The sequence below is a fragment of the Amblyomma mixtum genome, chromosome 2, assembly GCF_055824585.1.
Source record: "Amblyomma mixtum isolate Tamu chromosome 2, ASM5582458v1, whole genome shotgun sequence".
Classification (NCBI taxonomy): domain Eukaryota; kingdom Metazoa; phylum Arthropoda; class Arachnida; order Ixodida; family Ixodidae; genus Amblyomma; species Amblyomma mixtum.
In genome coordinates this window covers 232,465,156-232,484,556 of record NC_143013.1, presented here as the reverse complement: position 1 = coordinate 232,484,556, position 19,401 = coordinate 232,465,156, and the positions used below count along the sequence as shown (strand labels likewise).

Here is a 19,401-nt window from a genome sequence, read left to right as displayed (position 1 = left end):
GTTTACAAAAGTTTAAGAAAAAATATTTTTAGAGGCATACCGTGCCCCGTCAAAATGTTCCAATACAACAAGGAAAAGCTAGCACATGGCGTCGCATGGAGGTGCAAAAAGGCAGGCTGATGGGATGGGTGATGGGATTTGGAACTGATGCTCGCTGACGGCCCGGTTACCGACGGTGGTGCCCTTGCGAAGAGGTTAGCTAACAAACACGTAAACGATTGTTTAGTTTTTGGCCCACAACCTTAATATGCGTGTATATGCGTGCATATATTAAAGAAGCTGAAGACTAATAACGTCGATGAACGGAGAAGAGAATGTTTTTTTTTATATGTATGTTTGGTGATGATCAGCGCAAAATTGTTCGTGTAATCATTCTCATGTTCAAAAGCAAATTAAAGAATGCAAAAGAAAGCTGAATAACATGCCTTTTGTGCCATTTGAACGCACGTTCTGCGCGCCTCGTGAAGGGTTCTCGTTGAAGTTTCCGAAGGTGGCGATTTTCCTTTTTAATTCCAGGGACCTTCAATGTTTTTCCCTGGTACCAGGTGCGTGTTTGCTGTAACCCTGTGGCTGGATATGTATTTTGCTATTTACCACTGTTCAATTGGTAAGATAACATTTTTTGGAGGCTTGGAGCGGGATCTTATTTTCTTCCTGTGGTATGCCTAACAGATGTTGCGAGCTAAAAAAAACAGTGTCCACACTGTTGAGTTCTCTTATATTTCTCGTTCAGAAGTTTCAAGGTTTGGACGTCTATTCAAGTAACGCAGAATTTCAGAGTGATATCACTGAGCTGTGTTCGTGTAAACTAACGTATACAATGTTCACACTTTCAGGGTTGATAAAGATGGAAAAATGGAGGACTTGTAAATATTAGCCCACTACTGAACATATTTTGAATTCGTCTGCTGAAGTTTATGGCTAAATCGCGCACCCAATATCCGAAGCAAAGTCCCGCCTCAAGTGAGTTTTACCTAAAGGAATGCCAGAAATGCGTTGTTACTAATTCGGCTCTATCATTACAACACACTGCCGGCAAAAGTATATGCCTCATTTCAAGAAAAATGTATATACCCATGCAGTAGCGCTGCAACTGCCGACATCGAAGGAATGTTTCCAGTGAATTGAGCGCTGTACAACTTCCTGTGGGCGTACTAAACACGTTCAATTATTCAACAAGTTTTGTTTCTTAAGCCCCGTCAGCGCAGGTGGCTTCAAAAAATCTCTCCAAACTACAGGAGAATTTGTACAAGAGAAGACATTTTTCACCTGCAGTAGCCGTTTTTATTAACTTTAGTAAGCATCACCTCCACGTTTTCAGAACCCTGGCGTTAAACATGCAGTCAGATCTCTGGTTGGTGCACGAATGTTAAGAGGAGCTGGTAAAAGTTAAGCGCTGGTTGCGATGTGTCACAGAGGTTCTGAACGCGTTAACCCATTGTGCCGCCGCAGAGTGTGGCAACGCAGTTCGAGCCAATTCTTCCTTCCGCCTCCAGCGGTCCTTCTTCAACGCGCTGGGCTTCTGCCGCTGCTGCCCTAGCCTCCGGTTCAGCTTCAGCAGCGGTAGGCACTGCCTCTGTAAATGTAAAAGAAAACAACGCCGAAACATTTGAGTGATACATCGTTTCTCGAAGTTTTCAGCGTTAGATGGTCACCGTCTCCTTCCTCTCTATCATGTTGATGGTCTATTGAAATCTTGGGGATGCACTTAACAGTTATTATATTCATAGCTATTTTGATAATTTTGCAAACTGGAGCAAAAAGCTGAAAGCTTCCTCCAAGGCTCACATGGCGCAATCGTTGTTCGGCTCTGTTTTTAGTTTGACTGCGCGTTGTTTATACTAGTGGCCACTTCATTGTCGCGCATTCCACAGTTTAAACTAAACATTGCCAGCTCGTAGGTCATGGTCACCTCGCCGTTGAGGCAATCGGCGCATTTCAAAAGCGCCTGGTGAGGGGCTTACATGTGCATCCTTGAGGGGTGTATATTAGCGTTCTTTTTCTAATACGTTATACCAAATAACCAAAAAGTAATTTCTTTTGTCAAGCCTTGTGTGTTTTCTTTCATGATGAATATCGGAATAAACTTATGCCTTTTAGGGTTCAGTGTCCTAAATATGACTATAACTGCTGCCTTCAAACAAGCGTGAATCGATGAAGGGCAATATTAGCTCAAAATGGTCAAGCTTTTCTAAATGATGCGGAGGAAGCAACTTGTTGGACGGAGTTGAAAGCTACATAAAAATGTTTGATTATTTGTATGGTTTACCTGACAGCACCAAGGCAAAAATGACCAAACCGATGAGAGTAGCCTTGAAATTCATAGCTGTGTTGTAAATCGCCTGCAAATAAAAGGAGTGAAAAACTTTTTATCGTCTACTTATTGCCATTAACAAATAGATGGACACTAAAATTACAGGCTGTACGTTGCTTGTCTTGCCAGTCCCCTTGCTGCCTCACTGACAGCAATTTTATGTTCGCATCAACGCTTCGTTCAACTTGGACAAAACAAAATGCGTGCTAAAAAATTGCCTTGTTTTTTTTTCCTGCTGAGGTGAGGCATATGCGGCTAGGTTCCTACACGTTTAAAACTTTTTTACCCTGCAGCCGTTAAGATATAATGCCCCACAAATGCAAGATTGTTCCCTAACCTGATTCTAGATTATTTAGAATGGGAAAATTCTCCCACACGCAAAGTTCACAATTAGCAGTGTTACACAAAAGGAGTTCGGCACCAGTCACCAGCGCAACACTCATTCTCTACAGAGACCTCAATACAGAAATGCGCTTGTAATGCGTCTTCTACTCTCATATTATATCATATTCACGAGAGTCTCGAAAGAGTACACCACAAAACTCGCAATATAGGTACCTATGCACTCAACATATCACCGCGAACCTACACTTTTAGACACAGAGATTCGAACCAGTGTGCAAATCTGCAACAGCCGGAATTCGTCGATAAGACGTCGCTGTGAAAAATAATTGCTTTGATTCGTATGCGGAATTTCATGCAGATTACATACTGGGCTGTTATATATTTCACAGAGACCTCTAATATATTTTGTTCCTGAAACAGAACTCGATCCAATGTCCAATTCTCATGTTTTACAAAAGAAGCCATAGAGCTTCTTCTTATTTTGGTCTCTAAGATATGATTAGTACGGGATAAGTACCCAACAGCAGTTTCAGAAGTACCACCAGCTAATTCCTCGAGAAGACTGATCATGCATGTTTCACATCTACTCACTGTTGTGAAATCTAGACGACGCTGCCAGATGGAAGACCTGCAGTTCTTCGCAGAGTTTGATGATAGAATTGAGGACAGCGCTTGCCTTATATAAGTCTCATGTGGCTGTTTGTGCAGGCGAGCTTTGCAGCTGCTTGTTTTCATGAGCTGTGACATACTTGTTTTTTTTTTCTCTACACCGGACAGCTAGCAAATAAATTCATCAAAATGACGCCGTATCATTCAGAGAGGGAAAGATGGACACCAAATTATAAATGCTCTGTACAAAAATAGTTTTAAAGTCTCATCTCAGCCCACGGGAAAAGCAATGGTGATATGCAATTAGGCCGGACGAAACGAAAAAAAATGATCAGGATATTTGCCAGAATCCTTTGCAGCTACGAAGTTCCTGACCCCTAGTGTTTTTCTTTGCAGTGAATATAAATGACGCAAAAGGGATTCCATTTCAAGTTCTTTTTTGGTTTTTGGTTTTTATGGGGTTTAACGTCCCAAAGCGACTGAGGCTATGAGAGACGCCGTAGTGGAGGGCTCCGGAAATTTCGACCACCTGGGGTTCTTTAACGTGCACTGACATTGCACAGTACACGGGCCTCTAGAATTTCTCCTCCAAAGAAATTCTAGCCGCCGCGGCCGGGATCAAACCCGCGTCTTTTGGGTCAGCTGCCGAGCACCATAGCCACTGAGCCACCGCGGCGGCCCATTTCAAGTTCTACACAAGCATTTAGGTAAAGAAAGGCATTCAAAAGGGGGCAATTAAAATCACTGGGCACGTAGAGCTCCACGTCACTCTAATTGAAGTTTTTAGTACATTATTTAACTATTTCAGAAAAATCGATAAAAATGCAGACTAGTGTTTCACGATGAGTTGTCTTCATACGGAGTCAACTTCGTGACTTCTATTGGAAGTAGAGCACTGCACGGGCCTCAATCTGAGGCCCAAGCCCGGCCCGGGCCCGAGACCTGAAGCCCGAGCCCGGCCCAGGCCCGCGGCTTCAAGCCCGGGCCCGGCCCAGGCCCGCTAAACTATCGCTCTAGCGGGCCCGGCCCGGCCCGTGAATCCCGGCGTGAAGCCCAGCCCGGGCCCGGCCCGGCCCGTTTCACAGTAACGCTTCAGATACACTGCTCACTCTGAGCCACGGTGTAAGAATAATTTATTAAATTTTCTTACACCGTGCTCAGAGCAAGTAGACTGCTACTAGACCGATAAGAAACTGGCAGACAAAGGTTCTGAAACCGCAGTTTGGCTTGCAGAAAGTTGGTTCTTTTTAACCCAGAAGGAAGTGATTAAGAGTAGTGCTCGCCAGGCCCGTCTTTTGGACAGTGATCTCGTGTAGGTGCGCAATGATAAACTCGGAAGTTCCGAGAGCCAAATAAAAATGGCTGCATACGCGCGTAATAGACTACTTTGCATTCCCCCATGATTTTAATCAGTTATATTTTTCCGCCCGGAAGTATAAACATTAAAGCTGCCTAGCAAGCAGTGGGATAACATTTTTTTAGTGAACGCGATCTCACAGCTTGAACACATGTCCGAACTGGTCGCCTTTCAACAGAAACGAAAAGCTAAAAGGCTTGAGTGTTTCATGGTGTGTGTTTTGAAGATTATAAGCGTCCTAAACTCATATGTTCTTCCCGAATGCATTTCTAATAGTGTATAGATATGTTTTGGTATGACGAACGATCAATGGCCAATTAAAACCGGTTGAATTTTACTCGCACTGGTGGAGCAAAAGATAACGCGCGAACCACGTGATAACTTACAGGGCAAAACACTTGTCATGACAACCAGGCTGAAGAAGCAAGGAGGGATAGATGTGGTTATGAGATGAGATTTACTAAGTCTCGCGAGCTTTTGTGGGTAATTCATTTACGAGACGTTCCGGTCGGCTGATCAAAATGAAAACCAAATGCGCTTTAGTTTGTGAATTTACTCGCATGAGAAAAATATAGCTATAAAATAAAAGCTATGTTTTTGGGGCTTAAGGGCCCAAGGGGAGTCAGGCACCGTGAGAGACACTGAAGCAGAGGTCTCCGGATCATTTTGACCACATGGGTTTCTTCCACGAGCAATGATACTGCAAAGTACATGTCTGTCATGCTTACCGCCTAAACAGAAATGCGGCCGCCAAGGCTAGGAGCAAACCCTGGTTCCCCGGCTCAGTAATCAAGCGCCTTGACCACTAAGCCACCGCGGCGTGGAAATAAGGAAATAAGTCAATGAGTAAAGCTTAGTTTTTTTTCCTCAGCGCGTACTATAACCGATAGCTCCTCCGTGTCGCTGCTCCAATGCCGCAGTTGTGTACTTCACTCTGCAAAAGTAAATGAATAGTCGGATACCAGCCACTTCTGTACGGACCCAAGCCCGACTCGGGTCCGCAGCTTTAAGCCCGAGCCCGGCCCGGGCCCGCAACTTCAGGCCCGGGCCCGGCCCAGGCCCGGCAAAACAAATCATGTCCCGGCCCGGCCCGGGCTTTCGGGCCGGCCCGAGCCCGTGCAGTGCTCTAATTGGAAGTGCTATAAAGCTCGCTTTTCTGTATATATATATATATATATATATATATATATATATATATATATATATATATATATATATATATATATATATATATATAATTTTTTCACTGAGCTGGCTCACTACTGAGCACAACACCAAAACATGAATTTTTAAAGGTTTCAGAAAACTTTATACTGGGTTCCTTTTACTACCAGACATGTCGTGACTGGTGCCGATGAATAAATCTTTATTCATTCTAGCCAGTGCTTGAAGTACCATTGTATACCCAGTGGAAATTCACTCCGCGCAGCATGCACTAACTCCGCGCCATATCCGCTGCTCTACTCAGTGCTCTACTCAAATGTACTCCTAACACTCCTAACATGTGTGTTAGGAGCCATTCAACAGCGTGGGACCTGGCGATATGTTGTAGAGCTTTCTCCTTAATTTTGCATAACTGTCTTCTTTGTGCCGCATTTTTTAAAGGCAGCGCAGGCCGCTTAAGTTTCCGCCTAAAAGCTTTAGAACAGACACAGTGCAAGGGAAGTAGGACACGAAGCAGTGGTCAACTAAGCGACCACAGAAGCGGTAACCTTGTCGTAGACTCCGACTCACGCGCTGCTGGTGCAGGGTCCGATCTCTAGAGTCACCGGGAACCTAAAAGTATTTTCAATGGTTAGAAGGTTTTCCGTGATTCTTCTGTGGCAAAACGCTTGAAAGAGTGCGTTTGATCACCTCACCCGTCCCTGGATGGAAAATCTATCCGCGAGGGACCGAAAATCGCCTTCTGCGGTAAAGCTTATATTAACCCTCTCTTTGCGAATCTTGATTTCCGTGGGTCTCTACCTGCACGTGGTGACAGTTTGATACGAGTTCCACCGCCGTAGTGTTGTTTAATGCCTACATTTGATGCGAAGTTTGAGAAAAAGGCTACCTTCTAACGCTGAGGACCTCCTGGGATCCAAGCGCTTGTGTGCGTGCAACTTTCTCGCGGTCTCTTGTGTTTGCTGTAAAGCCTTTTTACAGAAAAATAAACAATTTATCCGAGGAAAATTTAATTTAAACCTTGTTCCTCGCCACTTCCTCTGCACTGACACGTAGAGACCAAGATGCACTCTTTCCCGCCGTTTTTTAGCGGAGGGAGCTGTAGGATACCCTCTGAGATATAGGCCTCTAAATGCGTTGTCGACGCAACCAGCTTAGTTTCGAAACCGCCCGGCGATGGCGCCAACTTCATCTCATTTTTGATCACCTATAGTCCATTGAAGCTTCATTTTTGAATACGGTGGTCCCTTTGTCCTAGTGGTGCATTCTTTAGGTACAGTTAAATGTTAACTGGTTCTCAGCGCACATTTAAAAGTTAACAAAAAGATGTCATATCGGGAATGAAGAAAACAATAAAGCAGCAACACATATCCTTGGGTAACTCGCATGCGAATCTGAATAACAAGAACCCAATGAGCGGGCAGAGGTATTCCATGCAGAACATTTCTCTCATTGCACAGAAGGAATGTTGCAAAGAATTTAAGGGAGCGATGGTTTTGTTGTATAACTCTGAATACTGCAATTTTCTGCTCTCAACGCTTCTGCTCAACTAGGCTGGTGGTGCATCACCGTTGCTGCAAGATGTGTCGCATCACGATGGCGACATCATCATCATCACCACCAGATGCCTCGCGAGGAGGTTACTGCGAGGGGGGCGGTATCCCAAGTCTGTCCGAGTGATCCCTGTTTGGACAGTATCGAGGTTCCCCAGCTGGAGAGGTAGGGAAACAGGAGGGTATAAATCCTGCCGCGTGGCTATGCGATCCGATCCCTCTTTGAAAAATGTAAATGTGTAAAATATACTTGTACAATTTCTCTCCTTTAAGCGCTCTCCTGCTCTCCCGAGCCCATCACCGGCCGGCTGGTTCCTGACCGACCTCGTCCGTGTAACATGAGGCACGACACGCAACCTCGGTCACACCATCAGCTGCCTCGCGTAAACCAGCGATCATTCCAGCGGGGCCACACCAAACACAACCTTAAGACGTTGACCTTTTTTGTGCACACTGATTATTCACTCAACGTCAAGTTGACACACACGTTGGATGGTTTAGAGCAGCTCGCGACTATAGAGAAGGCTAACTCGCGTTCTTGTTATTTTCGACATTCGCTCCTTTCCATGTCGCTGCTTGCGACAAAGCTCTAATGCGGGTCTTTTTATTGCCGAGGCTGTGCTTAGTACATTACTGGCCATTGCCGAATGGGCGAGGGAAATATGAATAGTCGAGAATACGAAGCATATCTCTGCGGGACAAGACCGCTAGTGTAGAAGAAACCACCATTGTTTCGGTTCGGGAAGCACTCATGTCAGATAAGGTGTCAGTGATGTGCGACCTTTCTCGCAAACCCCTCCCCCCGCCCCCCCCCCCCCCCCTTACCATTGTTAGCCGCTCCTATTTCCTCCCATGATATCACGATGCTGATGTTTTACCAAAATAGCTACTTCTACATCTAGCGTCTCTTTGTGGCAATCATCTGAAGGATTCTGCTCATACGTCATCATTTATAACGTTTGTTGATAGCCTGTGGTGGTATTTGGCTCATCACCTGTTTTGTCGTCAGTTGACGAACTTTGAGTATGCAGCGCAGGGTACAAAACGTGCTTGTAGACATTTTTTGCTCGAGCTCTTCATTTAGTATGCATTCACCGAATTGCATACGAACCATTCGCAACAGTCTCGCACTTTGTGATCTGCAAAGCGGTCCTCCATGTCATTCGTGATTGTGAAGTGTCTGGTGCGGGAATGTTGTTCGATGATAACGCTGTTTGAGTGCCTCCTATATTTTAATGGTGTTATATTTCTTCTTCTCTGTTAAGAAAGTGCTTATATTACCTGCTTTCATGCAATAAAACTTCAGTTGTAAGTTAGCGCCCATCCTGTTTTTCTCCCTGTGTCCATGTCTGTTTAGCGCTATGGGGCAAGTGAATTTTTCGCACTTTCTGCGCCGACGAAAAGACAGTTACGAATGATTGTTTGTGGTCTGCACTCTCATTTCGTCCATACGGCACATCGCAGGATCTAAGGCGTCCGCGATAAAATAACTAGCTACTTATGACTTTTTTTGCCTCCCCTGCAAGCGCATTAGGAAGATATAATAAGTTTTTGTTTTAAGCATCAGTTCCGTTTAGCTCAAATTTTCTGCATATTCATGCGAACATCGTACGAGAGCTGAGGCAAACCGACCGGAGCTAAAGACGAAACTCTCGAACCTTTCAGTCTGATTGATTACAATTTTGGAACGTGCTAAATAACCAGCGTGCGAGATTAGGGAGTAGTATGGGCTTTCAAATAATACCTAGCCGGAGATCACATTCAGTCGGCAGTGCCAAAGCATTTTATGTGCCAAAACAATTGCAGTGTGCTGATTTGCTGATTCCTCGTTAGCGTAAGGACACAGATCATTCATGAGAAAATGAGTCAGGGCGGTGGTAAAAAGTTCATTGCGAAGAAAAGATGCTTTGCAAGTCATGGTTGCGCTTTGCTACGTACCTGCGCCATGTACTTGTGAATGTGTGAGTCTGACTCGTACATTTTCGTATTTTTCATTGTTTTATTAGAGAGACAGAGCGCGAAACAAAGAAGCGGTATTTGGTGTTTTTGGTCGTCGGTGTACTCTATAAATTCATGTGGTTCCTAATCTTCTTCCTCAGATTTTTTTTATGTTTTATTAACCCTAAACGCGCTGATATTCAATGGTATATTACGGCATTCATTGCAAGTCTTGGTTTCTTTTTTTGCGTAGCGTAGACTTTTAGCCGTGTAGTGTTATTTGCGGCTTGAAGAAATATTTTTGATATATCAATATCTAACATCCCGCCACTTCCAACACGGAGCCGCACGTACGGCAATTTTAACTTGCCAGTGAAAAGAAATGCATATGGAGAGCGTCTCCTAGAATCTATGGGCGTAAAAATTTGGAATAATCTACCACATGACCTAAAGACTGCCTGCAACTTTTCATTTGGAATAAAAAATTATTACCTCAACAAGAATGATGCACTTTGAGTTCATACTTCCATTTTTTACTAGTCGTCTTTGATATTTGCCTGTTATTATTTTCATGAATCCGAATCCTGGTACCTTGATTTATTTATAGATTTATACATTTGCGTCTATTCTAAAAATGTTTTGTAATTAAAAAGTGTGTACTGAAATCATTTTATCCTCTTCTCGTGTGTTGCACCCTTGTGATGCTTTGTAAATACTTACCAGCTATTTTCCCCTAGCTTTTTGTGATGCCTTAATTCTTGTGTAAGTTCTACGCGTTTTGTTTGATCTGTAAGTTTTTAGTTTATATAATCTGTAATATATGTGTTTCTTTTGTTGATGCTCTTACAAGTGTTGAGAGTGATGTATAGCCTTCTTTATGATAACTTACTGCCTTTATTTCGGTATACTGTTGCCTCATGATTGTATACTTTTTCTATTGGACTCGTTACTAGCCGTTGGCTATGGGTCCGAGCAGTGCTTGCGTACATTTGCAAAGCAACAAAGACCAATAAATAAATGAATGAATTTAATAAAAGTCTGAACAATGAATTTGAATGAAGTGTTTGCTCATAATAACGAGCAGTATTTTAGGCTGAAGTCAAGCACGCTAGACATTTTGAATACGGCAATAGAGGATCACTGGAGGAGTGCCCTTGAGCTACTACACAGTCAGATTTCAAAGTGGTATTCATCATGTACACTTAACTGGCGGTAAGAGCTGATGTGTATGTTAAGTGGTGATGCTTGGCTATATAGTTACTGCGCATTTTGACAAAACCTTCCTTTGTGATGTATTCGTAAGCTCTTAGGCATTCAGAGTAATTCAGAAAATAAATCTTCAGTTAAAAAAATTTTGCATCAAACCGACATAACGAGTGTGCCAGTGGAGGAATACTTTGCACTTTTAGTACAACTTGAAAGTTTCAAAAATCCCACTAAGGCTTAGTGCGCTACGTTAAAATGCCTTGCGGCGGGATAATTTTTTCGACAGGGCATGAAGGAAAACGCGTGACCTGAAGAAACCGCGGTGGAAGTTTGCAATCTAATTTGAATAATATAATAACACGCGAGACACGCGCGACAGATAACGAGTATATCTGATATATATGTATTTTTTATTCTGCCATAACTCTCCCAACTCGCAAACTTACTCCTAAACTAACCGCTTTTGTCTATGACGACGTGATAACATGCGGGAGCCAGTGCTTAGGGAAATTTTACTGAAGGGTAATTCCTGCATCATTCTCCAGTAACGTGCTATTATAGTTCTTTTGTTGAAGCATGCTTTAACGAGCGCAGAAAAGCTATTACATTGAGGCAAGTTACCTGACCGCCAAATAAACAACGGCTACGTTTATTCAAAAACTCTCAGCGAATACGAACAAGCACTGCGCGACCTCCTGGAAAGTTGCATTGCCACTCAGCACGCTAATAAAAGAACGGAGAATGCGTGCAGCTCTGAAAACTCGAGCGTGTTTGCGAATGCTGACTCATTGTTCAGAGTCGTTCTAAAAAGCTTACAGGTGCTGCGTTATATTGTACACATTTCCGAGTGAGTCTTTCAGCGTGTACAGATCTTCAAACTGTAGTAATGCCCTAAAAAGCGCAGTACGGATTCTTTTATGGGAATAATTTGAATCAACATAGTGAAACGGCTTTATAATGGGTGCAACTCTTCCACTCTATTCAGCGAGTTTTGATTGTGCATGTCTGCTCTCTTCACAACCGTTTTTTTTGTCTTACTTTGAAAGTATTTATGATGCACTCTGCATTGAATGCATCGCAAATTTTGCTTCACCACATACGAAAACCCTTTACCGACCGATTAGTCCGCCCCAAGACTATGCACCATTTTGTGATGCCTTCTTCAAAAGGCATTCACGCTTTCTTTTGTGGAGTTCCTCGGTTGTCGAACGAACATCCTCTGCCGCTGTCCAACACTTTTATTCGCCCCTGGCCTGCATGTCATATGCCGTTGTTACTATACCGTTCTCGCAGCGAAAGAACATGTTGGCTCCGCACACGCTGATCATGAAAGAATTATCGACTGTGAAACAACTTTGTCGCCCCCCAATCAGTGCTGAATAACTGAGCTTTGCAAAGGCAAAGTGTCTGGGGACGTTCAGGAACAGGGGTCATCAAGATAGTAAACGTCCACCCTGAGTCCATTGGCTTGGAGAATAACAGAGAAAAGAGCATAGCCAACACTTCTTCTTCGTTACGGGTTTTCAACTGGTATGGTGGCGACCGCTCAGAGTCACCAGACAATAAGAGAAGGTTGTGGCAGCTTGGAAAACATCACCCCACTGAACATTGTAATGTAAGTTGTAGACCTGCAACGAAAATATTACTGTCATCATTAATCTAATCATTCTTGATGACACTGAACATAAACACCAACTTTTTTACTCCCTCGACCAGAAGGATTCAGAACTCAATTTTGCCACCATCTTGAGGTGTTTGTTATATGATTTATGTAAATATTGTGATAAAAAGACATTTAATTGTGAGCACAGACTAAACAAACCGCAAGTTGTACCTAAAGCGTGATGTCAAGGATAATGCCTTTCCCACTACGGTATTTCTTCTTTCAGTCTTTCTGGAACAAATAGCTTGTTGTCGTGAACTATCACTGCATCCTATGGCTTATTTGCCAATGGATAGTTCAGTGCTCTTGCTGGAGCGAAAATATACCGTGTACACGTGTGAGAGAACCGTAGATCGGTGTACCTGCGAAAAAACAACATAATAAACAGCTGCAGAAGTTTAGCCTATTTCGTCCTCTGTCACTTTGATCCGAAAATAATCTTGAACTGACAGCTCACGACAGAGTTTAAACTTGCGCCGCTGCTTTGTATTTTTGTTTCATATGCACAAAATTGTGCGCTGTCTCCCACGTGCGCTTGAACTATCCTTCAACTAAAATAGCTAAGGGCATTTGGCTGCTAGTTCGAAACTGCCGCAGAGGTGACCTAGCTATTTGAGCATCCGCTTCACATACGGGAATTGTGAAGTTTTATCCCCAGTCCATCCGGGGTACTTACCTGTTTCTATATCTACAAGTTTTCCCCTGGCCTGACATTCGTTTTTTTGTAGGGCCTTTAACTTCACCTTAAGAAGCAAAGAGATATCTTGCGCCCTCACCCTCTTTAGCCAATAATATTGGTCCAATATTATTGCAGTAGCCAATAATAATAATATTGTTTAGCCAATAAAAGTAATATAATCGAGCCAGTCTTCAACATCCTGCTTGTCTTCGCAGTTAAAAATAGGCGGATGGCGGATTTTGGTTAAGACCATGTGGGCAGCTGGAGTTTCCGGAGTGGGTGATGCATCCTGGGACGCCATGCTTACGGTGGCGGTCGGTGGGGTGAGCTCAGGGAGATGGCGTCCACTGCGCAAATCCATGTTTCTGGCGCGGAAATACGAGGAACTGTGGCCAGGGGGATCGAAAGCGCCTCCATAAGAGGTTACGGGTTAGTTCCGCTTGGGATTGCAGAGAGCGGACACGGACGACAGGGCTTTCAAACGACAGGCGTTTACTGCAGGCACCAGCCGACACTGCTCGACCGTCGTCTTCTTCTTCTTCTTCTTCACCGTCGTCTTCCTCAAAACTCGCGAGCTTCTTCTTCGTCCTTCCTTATGCGCATATCAGTGCATGCACCGCCTAATGTAACAATATTATGACCCATTGAAAGTCCTTTCAGTATTGACAAATCTTATTACCTTTATGAAAGTCGAGGCATAATGGTACCAGACGCCTCGGTTAAGTGCAACTGAATACAAAGATTACAGTAAGCAGCGGATTGACGTGCGGAGGTATCACAGCTTTTAAATTTCTTCTCATCCGGTCGCCTATTTTCATGTATCTAATAAAGAGTCATGGGTGGATTCTTCTCAGCGTGATAATAGGCAGTGTGCGAAATTAAGGCACCTTAGGCTACTGCATGGCAAGGAAAAAGTAATCTTTCGTTCAGTTTCGTACACAAGGCAACTGCCGGTAAGGGTCAAGTGCCTTAGGCAGTAGCTTCGACTTTTTTCGGTCTGATGACATCTTAGTTACTATGCAGTCTGAGTTTGAGCCTGCACTATTACAATCGCGGCGATTAAGGCCATCTACTATATCACACACGTCAACATTATTTTTTCTAGTTCAGCGCTTGAACGCAGAGACATGCAAAGAAATGTTCCAATGGTTGGTTTGGTTTGGTTTATTGAGGTTTAACGTCCCAGGGCAACTAAGGGTATGAGGGACGCCGTAGTGAAGGGCTCCAGAAATTTCGACCACCTGGGGTTCTTTAACGTGCACTCACACCGCACAGCACACGGGCCTCTAGAATTTCGCCTCCAACGAAATTCTGCCGCCGCGCCCGGATCGAACCCGCGTCTTTCGGGTCAGCAACCGAGCGCCGTAACCACTGAGCCACCGCGACGTGGAAAATGTTCCAATGCACCAGCCCTTGTAATTCAGTGGCTTGAGTGCTGGACACTCCAACGTGAGTTTGCAGGATTCCGTACGACGTGAAGTGACCCTCCAGAAGCAGTGGGTGGTTTAAATAACTTATAGCCCTGAACGGTTCCTGGCTGCCTCAGAACGCTGGCGACCTCAGAAACAATAACTAGAGTGAGTGGTTCGGTCCCGTTGCTTCGCATCTGTGTCGAAGTCCTCATAATAGCTCGGCTGAGGCCTTTGTTTGCGCGCTCCTTCGTCCTTTACCCTTCCATCACTTCTTTTTACAGTTGCGTCCGCAGCTGATCTGTGTTTGCGATGTCAGCACTAACCTACCGAAAATTGTAAAGTTTTCCTTTGAGCAATGTGCTTAAGTTGAGTTCAACGCAGCGAGCTAATGAAATGAAAACGACAAGTCTAACTTTAAGACACCGGAAGCGGGTGGAGTGCGTTATGGAACAAACACGGGTTGATGATATCGTAGTCGGAATAAATGGAAAGAAATGGGCTTGGCAGGTCATGTAATGCGAAGGCAAGATAACAGCTGGTCCTTAAGAGTAACGGAGTTGATTCGAAGGGAAGGCAAGCGCAGCAGGGGGCAGAAGAAAGTAACGAGTACGTGGGTGGATGAAATTATGAAGTCTGCGGGGATACGCAAGCTGTTAAAGGACAGTACTAGTCGAAAAGGCATTGGAGAGGCCTTTGACTTGCAGTCCGCGTATTCCGGCTGATGAAAAATACATGCTTAAATACATGCATCTTTTAATTGAACGGGAGGGACACAAGCCGCATTACCTAGCGACACCTTTGCTTGTGTTGTAGTTGAAACAAGCTGACCCCTTCCGGTACGCGCGGAATACAGTTCGTCACGCGTATGCCTACTCTGAATCAAAAGCAGGAGCCGTGAATTTTTTTCTTATAATGGCGGTGGTAATGATTTTCTAAGCAGGTTCAGTGCCATCTTTCTTTTTTGTGAGACGTTGTCTTCATAGGCGAAATCATACCAGAAGTAATTTTGATGCCGAACACGCGCAAGACTATATGCGCCCCTCACCGCAGTGAAAAAGAAGATCATTGTTCGAGTTTAATATTCTAAGGACAAAATATGTTCAGTTCACTACTCTTCGTCAAAGGTATTTCATATGACAACAAAAAATTGCTACGGCACTTAATTTATTTGTACACTTTCAGGTTTTTGGTATGAGACAAGTAGTGTAAATACGCTATATATGTTTTCTACCTTACACGATCCCCTCAGCACTTCTGCTATGTCGTTAATAGGTAAATACCTTGCGTAAGGTATGCTACACCTTGTATAACATACGTTGTGTAAGGTAGGCATACCGAAATTATCATAGTTGATTAAGCATTCACCCGAAAAATGTGCTTAGTCTCCCCAGCCGACTCGAGCAGCAGCCTGGGCAATGCCTGGCGTGAGGCATGGTGGACTTGCTGTCGAAGTATTTATCCATGTTTTACATTTTGCTGTCCGGCAGTTTTAGCCCCAATCCCGTATCGCACCAGTCATAGCATTCTACCGAATAAGCCCACTAAGTTTCCCATAGTCTGTACACATTGGCGCCTGTCTGACCGAAAGATTATCATTGAGCTAGTCAACGGAATGTTACAAAAAGGTGTTATTCAATACTTTTTTAGTCCTTGGGTGTTTTCACTTATTGTTGTCGCGAGGAAAGAAGACACATGAAGATTTTGCTTAGATCACCGCCGCCTTAATGCAGTGACAAATCCACTTCTGCCCGTTTCCCCGCAATGACGATGTCACATGCTGCCTGCTCTGTGCTTCGAACTTTTCGTCTGCCTATTTGGTCTCCGTGTCTCCGGTCTTCATGACACCCAATTGTTGGAGGCGCAATGAAAAATTAGCGCTTTTTCTATCTTCTTGGCAGTAAAAGCATCTTTGTATTGCAGTGCAACGCATTATACAAATGCAGGTTTGGTATTTAGTCACGTGTTTTAGTAGCAGCGTGAATGCCTAATTTAGGAGCTGCGTCGCAGAAAACTCATTTAGGCAGTTAGGCAGGCATATGCGCGTCCACGGTGCGGCTTCAAGTTAGTTCTCACTAACTTATACTAGCTAGCTTACTGGGCTGTGGGTGGTGGTGGTGAAAACATTTATTAAGAATGAACAGGAGGTATGTTTGGATCAGCCCGTAAGGGACCGATCCTTACAAGCACTAGGTGGAGGTCCCTAGTATGGGACCCCAGTGGCGGTGGCCGCCGCCCGGGCGCGCCCGACTAAGGCTTGTTGAGCCTGTAAGTCGTGGCAGCCGAGCAGGGTCGCCTCCCAGTCCTCCTGGGTTGGGTTGGGGATGGGGGGGAATAGCGGGGTTGGAGGGGCAGGCCCACACCATGCAGTGTCTACTCGGCTTTCCGCTCCTCTGGTCTTGAAGCCATAAAATAGTTTTCTTAAGGCGGAAAATGATCAATAGAAATAAAGTCCAATATAGAAATGTTTATTACCATATTTGCTGTTTTAGCTGTTATTAGCTGTTTATTAGAACAGCAGGCGGAATAACTTGGAAGTACATGGACTTGCGCAAACCAAAAATGAAAACTTGTTCCAAAAAATTAGTGCTATAGCCCAGGACCTAGAGCTTCCTCAGTTGACTGAGCACGACGTTGAAGGCCTTCATAGACTGCCCGCTAAACGTGGCAGAACCCCGGAAGTTCTGGTTCGCTTTTCCTCACGTGTAACGAAGGACCAATGGATGGCAAAGAAGCAAAGTATGCGGGAAGCTGAATCCACAGTGTACTTTCTTGACAATTTAACAGCGCAGAACAAAAAGCTCATGTGGATGATGAGGACAAGGGCCACAGAAAAGCAGTACGAATATGCTTGGCACAGTAATGGAAAGTTTTTTGTGCGCAAGTGCCAGGGTGAAACGGCAATACGGATCGCGTGTGTTGCTGACTTGGAAAATATCATCTGAGCAGGCACCGCCTCTACTTCGCCTTACTGATCAGTTTTTTTCATCATTTTTCTTTTATTGCATCACAAACAAAGCCTGCAACTTGAAAAACGTAGCGCAAAGAGACGAGGACCCAGAAAGACGGACAACACACATAGCGCCGTGTGTTGTCCGTCTTTCTGTGTCCTCGTCTCTTTGCGCTACGTTTTTCAAGTTGCAGTTATGAACCAACAAGCCCAAGCATATACCCTTCTGAAACAAAGCCTCTTTACTACGATGCTTTATCTTTTAACTCTGCGGTGCGCAGTTGTCTTCTTCACGAAAATGACAGGATGTCAGTCTTTCATGTGAATATTAGAAGTCTAAAAAATAAGCACTTTGAAATGCAATCAGCTTTGGATTCCCTGAATCACAGATTTGATATACTAGCGTACACTGAAACATGGTTCACAAATCAAAATGATGTTATCTTCTTTCGTGGCTACAAGTTTGAAGGCGTGTTCAGAGAAAACCGTAGAGGAGGTGACGTCGCATTGTATGTTAAAGAAAACCTTGGCTATGAAGTTTCATCAGATTTTTCTCTTGTCGATACCCACTACGAATCGGTTGCTATAAAATGTCATGGAACACTGATCGCTTGCATTTATCGACCCCCATCAGGTGAAAGTGCCGAATTTATCAAGTTTGTGCGTGATCTTCTTGATTATGCTTGTATCGTAAATATCCCTGTTGTTTTGGTTGGAGACTTTAACATTGATCTTTTGACAAACAGCTCCCCGCGACGTCTTTTTTGTAAAGCCATTGATGCATTTCTCTGCACCAATGTTATTCAGTCACCAACAAGAATAACCTTAGAGAGGAACTCATTATTAGATTTATGTGTTACAAATCATGAGTTATCAAGAGTGCTATCAGGTGTGCTTACATTTGATTTGAGCGACCATCTGCCTATATTCTGTTTTTTTCCTCGGGCGATAAAAAAAAGGAAGCAAGTACCAACTCCCCAGATAGTATATCGCAGTTTAAATCAAGAAAACTTAGCTAGGTTTAGATCCATGATGGAAAGCACTGCCTGGAGCGAAGTTCACAATGAGTTAAATCCTAGTATAGCGTACGATATCTTTCTTCAGTTAGTAAAAAGCAAATATGATACCGCATTTCCTTTGACAGTGGGAAAAACTCACAAAAAGTCTCGAAAGCCGTGGGTTACGAGAGAGTTCTATCGACGAATTCAAACCCGTGACAGGCTTTTAAGGCGGAAGCCTTTAATGCCTCATCGTTGTAAGCAAGAGCTGTAGACAGAAATGTCACGCTTTTCAATTGGTCGAAATGGTTGTGACGTCACAGTGCGCGAATTTCATACGGGGCCAATTGTATTTTGGCTACTAACCATGCAACCAATTAAAGGGACCGTATAGTGATGTTCCAAGTAAGTTTGACTGAGTTTAGTTAATGGCTTACTTAACGAATTAGTCTAATTAACCTTTCTATTCAGACCAGATAAATAAATAAAACTGAGTAAGAAATTGGCCCCGGTCTCCGGAGTGCGAGTCGAGCACGCTACCACTCCGCCATGCCAGCTCGATGGTTTCGAACGAACAAAGGTGCGTCTAGTGAATAAGATGTCTTCGTTCACTCCCATCTTCCTCCCTTCCCGTTACGGCGAGGTTTAGATGTCCACCGAAATATGAGAGACAGATACATTTCCTTTCCTCAAAAACCAATTTACCGACAAGCAAGTCGTATTCGTCCGCGTTTCAGATTGGTCCGAAATGTCGTGACGTCAACGCTGCGAATTTTCACGGGTGTCCACCGAAATATGTGAGACAGTTACTGCGCAACTTCCTTTCCTCAAATACAATTTTCGACTAGTGTCTATTGAGATATGTGAGACAGTTAATGCGTAGTTTCCTTTCCTCAAATACAATTTTCATTTTCTTCATTACGGCCCCTCTTTCTTCTTTCACTCAGACTTCCTCCCTTCCTGTACGGTGCGGCTCAGGTGTCCACCGAGATGACAGAGAATTACAGCCCCATTTCCTTTCCTCAAAAAGCGTTGCGTTCAAAGAGCAACGCATCGCGCCGACCGGGTGGTGGCGTTCCTTGGACTCCGTGGCAGCGCTACAGCACGCTGTCGCGTTGCACTCCTAAAGGCGAAGCTTAAGCGTAATTAATTGGCAGTTAATTAATGCAAAAACAAAATGTGCAGTGAACAATCGCGTAGCAGAATGCAGCACTCA

General features: G+C 44.0%; 1 long non-coding RNA gene across 1 annotated transcript in view; it reads right to left on the bottom strand.

Annotated features, from left to right (window-relative positions):
• Positions 1-1,456: 1,456 nt before the first annotated feature.
• Positions 1,457-19,401, bottom strand: part of LOC149362966 (uncharacterized) — a 62,903-nt gene continuing 44,958 nt past the window's right edge. The window contains exons 2-3 of the long non-coding RNA XR_016288546.1: positions 2,270-2,342; positions 1,457-1,576 (exon numbers count right to left, since the gene is read on the bottom strand). This is a non-coding gene — a long non-coding RNA (uncharacterized LOC149362966). The remainder of the gene's footprint in view (positions 1,577-2,269; positions 2,343-19,401) is intronic.